This window comes from Rattus norvegicus, chromosome 2, assembly GCF_036323735.1.
Source record: "Rattus norvegicus strain BN/NHsdMcwi chromosome 2, GRCr8, whole genome shotgun sequence".
NCBI classification, from domain to species: Eukaryota; Metazoa; Chordata; class Mammalia; order Rodentia; family Muridae; genus Rattus; species Rattus norvegicus.
This window is the reverse complement of record NC_086020.1, coordinates 119,843,332-119,854,360: the sequence shown is the minus strand read 5'-3', so window position 1 is coordinate 119,854,360 and position 11,029 is coordinate 119,843,332. Positions and strand designations below refer to the sequence as shown.

The following is an 11,029-nucleotide window of genomic DNA, read 5'->3' as shown; positions in this document are numbered from 1 at the left end:
TTTGCAGGAAATGGATAAAATTAGAGATAAGTGAAATAGGTCAGACTCAGAAAATCAAGTATCTCGTGTATGGTGGTTTGAATGGAAATGGCCCTCGTAGACTCACAGAGGGTGGCACTATTGGAGGTGTGCTCTTGTTGAAGTAAATGTGGCCTTGTTGGAAGACATGGGTCACTGGTGATGGGCTTTGAAATCTTAGAAGCTCAAGCTAGGCCTTCCCTGGGCTGGCGGTCCTGGGTTCTATAAGAAAGCAGGCCGAGCAAGCCATGTGAACCAAGCCAGTCAGTAGCACCCCTCCATGGCCTCTGCATCAGCTCCTACCTCCAGGACCCTGCCCTGTGTGAGTTCCTGTCCTGACTTCCTTCAGTGACGAACAATAATGTGGAAATGTAAGCCAAATAAACCCTTACCTTCCTAGCTTGCTTGTTGGTCATGGCGTTTCATTGCAACAATAGACGTCCTAACTGAGACAGCCTCCCAGAGACCTAGGGAGGGCCATTGTTGGAGATGTTGTCTTGTTAGAGGCAGTGTGTCACTGGGGGCATGGGGTTTGAGGTTTCAGAAGCTCAGGCCAGGCCCAGTGTCACTCTTCCTGCTGCCTGCTGATCCAGATGTAGAATTCCTCTCCAGCACCATGTCTGCCTGCATGCCGGTACGTCAATGGATTGAACTTCTAACTGTAAGCCACCCACAACCAAATGTTTCCCTTTATAAAAGTTGGTGAGGTCATGGTGTCTCTTCACGGTAGTGGGACCACTAAGACATCATGGGTTTTGTAATAGGTAGAAATGGTAATTAATACACACAGAGAAACAAGATAGAAGAGGAACAATGTTAATGAGGGTAGGGGAGAGTCACATAAGGGAGGGGAGAGGAAAGTGGAAGACACAAAAGACAAAGTCTTCCATACTTTGTTTCAGACACAGAGTCAGCATCTAACATGAGAGCAGAGAGGGGACGTTTATGGAAAGGAAAGGCCGGGTGAGAAGGAGAGGGATGAATGTGAGTGGAGGACAGCAACCATGCAGATGCAAATGCCACCATAAACCCAGTGTGTGTGTGTGAGTCTGTGTGTGTCTGTCTGTCTGTGTGTGTGTTTCTGTGTGTGTTTGTGTACAGTGTGTATGTGTGTTAGTGTTTGTGTGAGTCTGTGTGTGTTTCTGTGTGTGTAAGTCTGTATGTCTGTGTGTATGTAAGTCTGGGTTTGTATGAGACTGTCTGATGTCTTTGTATTGTGAGTCTCTGTGTATGTGTGAGTCTGTGTGTGTGTGTGTAAGAATCTGTGTTTGAGAGTCTGTGTGAGTCTCTGTATATGTGAGAGTCTGTATGAGTGTGTTTGTGTGTGTGAATATGTGTAAGAGTCTGTGTGTGAGTGTGTGTGAGAGAGAGTCTGTGTGTATGAGTATGTGTGTCTGTGTGTGAGTGTGTGAGTCTCTCTGTGTGTGTGAGAGAGTCTGTGTGTGTATGTGTGAGTCTCTGCATATGAGAGTCTATGTGTGTATGTATGTATTCGTGTGTGAGTGTGTGTTAGTCTTTGTATGTGAGTCTGTGTATGTGTGAGAGAGAGTTTGTGTGTGTGTGAGTCTGTGTGTTGGTGTGTATGTGTCTGTATGTGTGTGTCTGTGTGTCTGTGTGAATCTGTGTGAGTGTATGTGTCTATATGTCTGTATGTGTATGTGTTCTCTGTGTGTGAATCTTTCTGTGTGAGTCTCTGTGTTTGAATCTCTCTCTCTCTCTCTCTCTCTCTCTCTCTCTCTCTGTGTGTGTGTGTGTGTTTTGTTTGATTTTCATTTTGCCAACACAAGTTAAAGAAATAATTATATGTTTATTTCTTTAACTTTGATGTTGACTTCACTGCCTTGGGAAGCACATATTTCCTGAGTGTGCACTGCTCGCTGATGACCCACCAGTCCCCAACCCCTGTCCATATCTCCCTGCCGAAATGGACTTAGCTGGTTATCTCTGATTGCAGGCAATTCGGACTCTAAGTAAGCTTGTCTTTATCAACTACTGTTTTAACAACTGATTAATTAGTGCTGTGGCGATCCAGCGGAGACCTTTATCTGAAGAGCAGTTCAACCATTAGCAGCTCAGATAACAAGGCAAGATAATAGTTCACAATCCATCTTTGGCTAATGCAAACAGGAGTACCCCCCTCTTAGTCCAACATGGGAGCTAGGGGAGAAAGCTCCTGGGCTTCTCAAGACACCTGGTTCTTTCTGGGGAGTGATATTTAGAAGATTATTCTATAATTCCCTTAGCACTGCTGATATTTAGGAACTCAAACGATATCTGATAGCTGTTGGCTGATCAGAAGAAACCCAGTGCCAAGAGCATTCTGCAATGATAGAGTTGAGTGGATCTTGTCAGCTGAGAGTCAATGTGTGGGCCTGCAGCCAGTCATCTTGTTAGCTGTGTGCTCTGAAACAAGCCACCTCCACCCAGTTGCCCTCTCTGTAAAATGGAACTGATGGCAGTTCTGGAGTTAGTGAGCCATGACTTTTATTGTTCTTAGAATGCCTTTGGAATGCTCTACAAATGTTGACATCACTACTAAAGGGAATTTGGTTCTTTGAAGAAAGAAGAACCTGAAGAAAACTAACCAGAAATTATTCAAATATAAGCACACAGGATCCAGGACTGTGATTGGACATAGATTTGTTATAACTGTCACCCTCGATGTTGAGATCATGTCTTCTGTGGGAGTGTCACTGTGGTCACTGTGGTGAGTCAACTTTACTCTTCTGCAGGCCACATATCCAAGCTCACAGTGGTGTGACATAGGTGTCATCTCTGTTTCCTTTTTACAACAATAGGTTGAAGCTCAACAATGAAATGATGGTCCAAGATCACTGGCAATGGAGTGGATTCGACTCAGTGCAGTCTGCCCACAGCTGCTGCCTGGACTCATCACTCTTGATCACAGTGCATTGATTAGGACTGACTTTCTAGTGCAAGTGGCTTCCCACATTTGTGACTGTGCAAAAATGACATGTCCTGAGACCAGGACCCCGAGTCTGAGACATAGCTGCATGAAATGGAAACCTAGACTTTCTCCATGTTTGTTTCTTACCCTTGATGCTTATTTATTATGTGATGTTTGGAGAGATTAGGTAATGGAGAAGCTGGCACCCAGGAATGTGGGGTAGCATCATTTGACCCTACTGCCATCTGTTCCCTGTGGAGAAGGAGTTGGGTGGAAGGAATTGTAACTCAAGCCTCATTCCCCTGAGCTATGTTCAACAGAGGAATGTGTGGAAAGCGCACTTGGTTTCCTAATCTTCTTTATTTGTGGTACTAAGAAGAGGTGTTTTCCTTTTTAGCAAATGACTCACCCTTCTGGCTTAAAAACATTAGAATACAAAAGGCAGGTAAGCTCCCTCGGTCATCTTACAGAGCTGAAGGGCGTTGTCTTAAGACCATGTGGGCACGTTTCATAAGAAAAGCAGGAGATATGCTCTAGTTACTTTGCCCTCCTACTCCAAACACAAGCCTAGCACCTAGTAGGAGGCCCATATCACAGAGGTTTAACATAAAGTAGGAGACCTGTATGGGGGAAGACCTAGCCCATAGTCGAAGGCCAATGCATTGACATGGCAGGGCAAGCATAAAGTAGGAAGCCCATACAGGAGGCTTTAGTGAAATAGATTAGAATAGTCACAAAAGGAAATTTAAAGAAACTCTTCGTACATCTGAAAGACAAAATGGGATTTAACACTGCCAGCAGAGAAAGCATTGGAGGCCATTGCAAGGAAACGGAAACCCTCTGAAGAGGGGAGCAAGTCTCTCAGGTGTTTAAACCACCTTTCCCTTGATTAGGAAGAAGTGGAGAGCCATTTAAAGACAGCTTCCCCTTCATCTGTCTTCAAAGGGCAACGCTTCTGCTAGTAAGAACTTTCTCAGTGCAAAACATACGGTACATTTCAAGGCATGCTGGGAAGGCACGAGTTTAAACTCGTGCTTTCAACGCTTCTGTGTCTGGCTCAAAAACTAATTTCCCTGCTAAATTTCCCAAAAGTTGTATCTCTTATTCACCTGATGCTAGATAACCCAGAGAACTAACCAGCCCCTCAGGGGATGTCCCTAACTTCAGTCCCTCAACTGTGACAGAATGCCGCATCCATCATGGAGGAAAGTTGGCAGGTGGTTGGGGTCACAGACTTGAGGAACTTGTTGAACCATAATTGTTTATGGAGAATTTGACATGAACAAGGGCCTGGGGGTTACACATAGGATGAGTCTACACATCCTCTCTTTTGACGAATATCCAGTTACAGAATAAATAACAAAAGAGCAGAAAAAAATGCTAAGTGCCAACGACGGGGAGGGGTGGGAACACGATGGAGATCTGCCCAGATACTTCGTCAACGAGGTGAACGTTTTTTTTCTATTGGCATATATTCACTGTGCATGACAGTGGGCTTGCTGTGACATTTTAGACACACCTACTGTCCTTTGATCACATTTACCCCTTCCTTTTCTCCTCCCCGCTCCAGCTAATCTCCCTCCTCTTGCTAATTGATCTCTCTACTATGTGTGTGTGAGTGTATATGTTATATGTATGGGTATGTGTATGTGAGTTGCTGTGTGTGTGTATGTGTCTCTGTGTGTGTATATATGTGTATGCATGTGTGTTTATGCATGTGTGTGTATGTGTGTGTGAGTGCTGTGTGTATATGTGTGTGTTTGTGTGTATGTGTATGAGTTACTGTGTGTATGTGTCTCTATGTGTGTATGTATGTGTCTGTGTGTGTGAGTGTGTGTAGATGTGTGTGTGTAAGTGTGTGTGTGTGTGTGTGTGTGTGTGAGAGAGAGAGAGAGAGAGAGAGAGAGAGAGAGAGAGAGAGAGAGAGACTACCCCAATGAGTTTAATTAGGATTGCTTTCAGGAGCATGAGTGAGGAATTCTTTTCAAGAACCTGGATGATTTGCCAGTGGCTATACCACTGAGGAACGTCTTTCTGCTTCTCCCCCTCCAACAATCATCAACTTTCAATAGATCCAAGAGAGTTATGGTTTCATGACCTCTTCCCCAAGAGTTACCTGGCTATGAACCCACAGGAAGAGTGGGGTCCCAGTGAGCCCCTTATGCACCATGACTAAAGGTGGCATCCAGGCTTGTGCAGATGATCAGAGCTGGAGAGAGTCTAAAAACACAGGACAGGTAGTGTGTAGAAGTCAGTGATTCATTAACACTCTGCCCCTTCCTCTGCTCTTACATTTTTCTCCTCCCGTTCTCCCACATGTTCCCTGAGTATCGTCCACTTATTCTCAGCACTTTGTGCAGTTGGAAGCCTCTGTGGTAACAGCAACCCACTTAGAGAGTGTTGACACCCTTTCTATGGTTTCCTTAGAATGAAAATTGAGAAATTGCATGCAAGATGAACAAGTTTTCCAAGGAGCAGCAAAAATAAGTACCCAACTGGTGAACTATATACATTGCAAGAGATGCTAATATTAGTTATGAATACTCCCAAAGAGTAAGGAGCTTGCAGAATCATTTTTTGATGCAGCTACTAAAAAGTCATTCAGGAGAGTATTCGGCAAGAGGGAAAAATCATGATACACTGTTAATATTAAAAGCCATGCTTGCTGATTGTGTCCACCAGATTTTCATCATGAATGGGGGAGGGCAGTGAGGCCCCACCCCCTCCCTGAGGGATTTTTGGCAGTTAATGGTGGCTGTGGTAAGAGGTGCGTCAGTCTCTTCACTGATATAGCCACTGAGTGTGCTACCTATGCTCCAGAAATAACTGCATACCCATATTCATCTCTCTCTCTCTCTCTCTCTCTCTCTCTCTCTCTCTCTCTCTCTCTCACACACACACACACACACACACACACACACACACACACACACACACACTATGAGGACTTGTTGGAAAGGGGAACAGGTAAGAGGGAGGAATGGGGGTGTGTGAAAATGTCTAAACTTTATCACACACCTGCACGGAAGTGCCAAAGTGTTAGAAATAAGGTAAAATTAAAACTAGGAAAAAATCAGAGTTACTTACATGTGTGCTGGCATAAAATTAAACACTGAAGGTATTATACCAAAAGACAAATTTAATAACGCTTATCACTGCGTTGTGAAATTATGAGTGAATTTTTTCCCCACCAAGATTCGGTTTTTCAAGTCTTCTAAGCTAACATGTATGATTTTTGTGCAACTATAAAACTATTTTTTAATTAATTAAAGTCACAAAATCTGTTGTCCTCTGAATGAATCCAGCGCTAATTTAGTTTGTTCCCAAGAGGACTTTGTTGGCACTACCCCATGCTATTCTCTGGGAAGTGATGGAGGTGAGACTGGGAGCATCTGCTTCTGTTGACACTGGCTAGTTGGAACTTGAGTCTTTATCCGTACATGCTTCTAATTTGGTTTCTCCTGGGAATTGTCCCTCTTGGTGCTGTTTAACTACCTATATGCTTAGGATGGTTTCCCATGGTGTTTTTCTAGTTACCTGTCTTTAGGGGATGTAAGGTATAGCTAAAGGTGGCCACAGGTTAGACTCTAGCCAGGCCAGGCTAGACTCAGGATGATGGCCTCCTTGTATTGATGTTGAGTCCATGTGACTGGACACTTAGGTGTGGTGGCGACACTGTGCTTTGCTGTCATGCTCTCTCCTTCTGGCTTTTACCCATGCCTCATCCTGGCCCCACTCACCGCCAGTGGTCAAAGATCTGAGCATGCGGGTGACTGGAACCTGCACAAGGTATGGTCCCTTGATATTTCTGTTCTTTTCAGCCAACCTTGTATCTGGCAGGCTCACCTTCATGGGACTACAGTCAGTAACTGAAGCACAGACCTTCACACTCAGATCTCCTGTTGGGTATCCAGATCTGCTGTTTCTGTCTTCAAGTCCTTGGTGAATTTTGAGCAGCAGATCCCGCCTTTCGCTTCTCGCTGGGCATTGCAGACTGTGGCTGCCCCTGTGGATTAATCTTCAGATGCAGGTTTATAAGGAGACACTGAGGCAGGAGAATGGACTTGAAGTCAGGAGCTTGTGTTTAAATTTCAGCCATGCCACCCATCCTGGGCATGATCTCCTTAGGTCTGTTTTCTCAGCTGTTTCTCTCACGTTGTGTAGAGCTAGTGCCAAAGATCAACATACCCAAACCACCAACACATGTTGGACAGTACCTAGTACCCAAAGCACCAATACACACTACATAGAACCTAGTCCCTAAACACCAACACACACTGGACAGTAACGAGTAGCTGCCCACTACATACCTGGAGCTGCCTGACCAACAGGCAGCTTGGAAGATCCTCTCTTCCCAGGAGTCTCTTGCTGCTTTCAGAACTTAGTAGCAGGACCTCTGGAGTCATGTAACTTTCTGGACTTCCCAAATTTCCTAAGTTTAGCGAACTTTCTGAGTTTTAAGAGCCTCCATGACTCCAGAACAGAATTGCCAATCTGGAGGAAGAACTGGTCATACAGCTCAAACCCAGGAACAGAGAGAGATGGCATACATAAGGTGCCCCTGAAGTGACAGTTTATTTCAGAAGAGCATGACTTAAATGTCAGCTAAGTTTCCAGGTTCAAGGACAAAGGTCTATGTTGAATAGTTCAAAAGTTTCTTTGGAGGGTTACAACTTAATATTCGACATCTTTAAAATGGCCAGATGGTGTTGCTATATCCAGAAGTCTCCTACTGTTTTGTTTTTCTCTCATTGATATACTGCCTAACTTTAACATTTTGAAGGCCATTTTCTTTATCTTTCAGCCTATATTAATTTTTTCTTTATGCCAATGATGTGTTTTGTGCTTGCAGTGTTGGCCTTTGATAGGAAGCTTCATTTTTCTCACCATCGGTGGGCAGTAGGGGCACCTCACCAGCCTCCAGGATGAGCTGAAAGGCCCCATTCTGCCTGTTACCGAGTGATGGCTCCTTTCTCTCAGCCAAATGCACGTTACTTTAATGTGGCCCTGAAAACAGAAGAATAAACAGATTGCCTGTCAAAATCTCATTGTCTCTCCTATTGTGACCTGGTAACATTTTTACTGCTTTGCAGAAACATGGCGTGAAAGGACTAGCAACCTCCAGCAACCATCTCCAGTGCAGAGAACACCATTATGATGGCTTTCAGGCAAAGCGTGGCACCCTACCTCAAGGTTATCTGCGACAAAGACAGTGAGCCCAAACACTGAGCTATTCGCAACTTTGAATCATTTTAGAATGGTCCCTTGAGAGAATAGATGCAGAGAGGAGACTTTTTTTTGTTTAAATAAAAATCTCACATTGTATTTGGATAGATGTTGAAGATTGGTTTCTAAGAATCTGTGGTTTGTAAATCTCAGAGGCTGTGAATGTGGGAAGCATGTCTTTGTAATGGGGCTGCACGGACCTTTAGAGGGCATCACATGCTGTCACCCCTCAGCACTGTTCTGTTCTCTCTTCAAACCTAAAACATGGGGCCCTTGAACAAGCCTAGCACATTTTCCAACAGCACAGGTTGGTGGTAAATCCCTCCTCAAAGCTGAGGAAACAGAATCCATGTTTCTTTGCAACCCACTGACCACACAGTGCTGTGCAGAAGGCAATCGGACACTCTTCATCCTTCTGACACCCTCCCACCTGAGTCCCAAGCACTGCTCCAGAAAGAAGAGTCAACAGCATCTCCGGGCATGAACTTAGAACCAGGCAGTTCACAGACTCCTTCCCGTCACTAGAAATCACATTTCTTTATGAGTTCTTTGACTGCATGTTCTCATTGTAAACAGAAGTTTCTGGACATTTTAATTAATGTTAAGCAATGTTTCAGTGCTTTCTTGTTTGGAGGAAGAGAGATTTTTCTCCCAATGGATTTGAATGAGAAATTATCATTCTTCTGAATAGTATGGGGATCTGTGTGTTGTGTCTTAATAGCCTGTTGGGATTTTAATATTGTGAGAATAGAATGTACTGGAGAAGGCAGTAGAAGCCAATGCTCTTCACTACCTGGAACCTGCATTTTTTTATAGCTCTGTCTGTCCCCTCTTGCTCAAGCCCTAGGTCTAGCCCTGGAAAGCCAGTGTTGTGGCTTTGCTAAGTACTGGCTTAGCCTCTGGACTTATCTGGATATGTCAGGCACTATTCTCCACAAAATGTTACATCCCCACAAGCTCGGTCTTCTCAACAAGCCAGAGTCCTGGAGATAATCTCGGGATGGATTAGGAGGCTGAATTAGATCACAGGCACCCAGAGAGTCAGACCTGGCCGGTCTGGGATCCGCTGCTCCTCCTTAGGGTCTCCTCCCTGCTGAGGGAGGGAGTCCTATTGGCTCATGCCAATCTAATAGGATTCCGAGACAGACTATCAGGAGGCCAGGGATTGAGGCTGGCAGCTTTCAGTCTCTAAACTGCCATTCCTGGCATTTCCCAGATCTTAGGTTTAGACCCTACAAAGGAGATGCCAGGCTGTTCCCTGCAGAGTGACACTCTCCCCTGCCTCCTGGAGCCTCCAGGTAGCAATTTGCCACATCCTCTGTGTTTGACAGAGGGCTAGGAATTAGAGGAGGCATCTGGTTCCCCTGTCACCTGTCTCCTCACAGTATAATTATCTGAGTTCCCAGGTGCCACACTGGTACATGAAAAAGTCTGAAGAAGAAATACAATATGTCTGCATTGTGATTCATCACCAGCCCTTGATTGAATATTTCCTACCCTGGAGGTAAGGGGACAAGGAGCTGCCAGCTGGGAAAGTGAGTCTTTCTCTCACACAGGTGCTAGCTGTGTGTTTTTGGCCAAAGCACTTCATATCTCTGAGTCTCCTTGCTTTGTTCTGTAAAACAATGGGACAGGGTGGATTACTGATGCAATTTCTCCCAAAGCTGAACTTGAAAAAATTCTGCACCTAACTGGGCAAGCACACCTTCAAAAGGTGCACATCTTTAATTCCAGTACTCTGGAGGCAAAAGAAGGCATATCTTTGAGGTTGGGGCCACCTGTTCTATATAATAAGTTCTAGGCCAGCTATGGCCCTGTATCAAAATAACAATAATGAAAACAAGAAGCTATCAATTAGACCCAAAATCATGCTGTAAATATACTCAAATTACCAAATAAACAGGGTTAAAATCAGGGAGGCAATGCTCTACTGAGGACCCTGTAGTGAGGACCCTGCAAGAGTAGCTCATTTTGCAAGCCGAGTTTCGCAAGTGTGTTAGAGACAGCATCAGCAAACTTACAAGGATCCAGGCAAAGTGTTCTGTGGAAACAGAGTATCTTAGCTTGCTTCCCATCTCTGCCATAAAGACTGTGACCAAAAGCGACTTGGTAAGGAAAGGCTTAATTCACCCTGCTGTTTAGAGTCTATCAGGAAGCAAAGTCAGGGCAGGGCCTCAAGGCAGGGCCTGGAGGCAGGAGCTGAAGCAGAGGCCATGCAAGAGTGCTGCTTCCTGACTGGCTCCTCTGACTTACAGTCTGCTACATCTCTTATGCTTGCCAGGACCACCTGCCTGAGGGTTGCACTGCCTACAGAGCTGGCCCATCCCATGTGAATCATGAACAAGAAAATGCCTGCGCAGATTCGCCCACAGGCCAGTGTGACGGAGGCAGTTCCTCCATTGAGATTGCTTGGTCTAGATGGCTCTGGTTTTTGTCAAGTTGAAAAACAAAAACAAAAACAAAAAACAAAACAAGCCTAACCAGCAAATATATATTTGAAGATTTTTAAATAAGTTTAAAGTTCCTCTTGGGAACTCATGCTTAGTCTTCATAATTAAATTGCAGGACTTTTAGTAACTTCGCATGCAGTTATTCTGACTTGGAATCCTTAAAGAGAAAAAGAGCAAGTGCCAGAAGCCACGAGCCATGTCCAAAGCTTGGAGGTCATAGGCTCGCTGCCTCATGGGTCATTTCTTCCTCTCCTTGCGAAATCACATCTTGAAAGAGGATGGACGCTGTAAGTCTTGGGCTCCTCTTACTCCACCCACAGCATAGACAAAGGAGAACCAGGAGAGCCAGGTAAAATGTTCCAGAATCAGACCCAGGTCCCAGATGATACCTCTATATTTGCATATCTGCGGTGTATTTTAAACGTCA

General features: G+C 44.7%; 1 long non-coding RNA gene across 2 annotated transcripts; it reads left to right on the top strand.

The window, feature by feature from the left end:
* The first annotated feature begins 2,526 nt into the window (after positions 1-2,526).
* On the top strand, positions 2,527-8,251 carry LOC108349993 (uncharacterized). Of its 2 annotated transcripts, XR_001836676.3 has the most exons (3): positions 2,532-2,725; positions 2,817-3,113; positions 8,020-8,251. It is a non-coding gene; the product is annotated as an uncharacterized LOC108349993 (long non-coding RNA). The 2 variants fall into 2 exon arrangements; XR_010064253.1 differs by lacking the exon at positions 8,020-8,251 and having other exon boundaries at positions 2,527-2,725; positions 2,817-3,266.
* Positions 8,252-11,029: the final 2,778 nt, after the last annotated feature.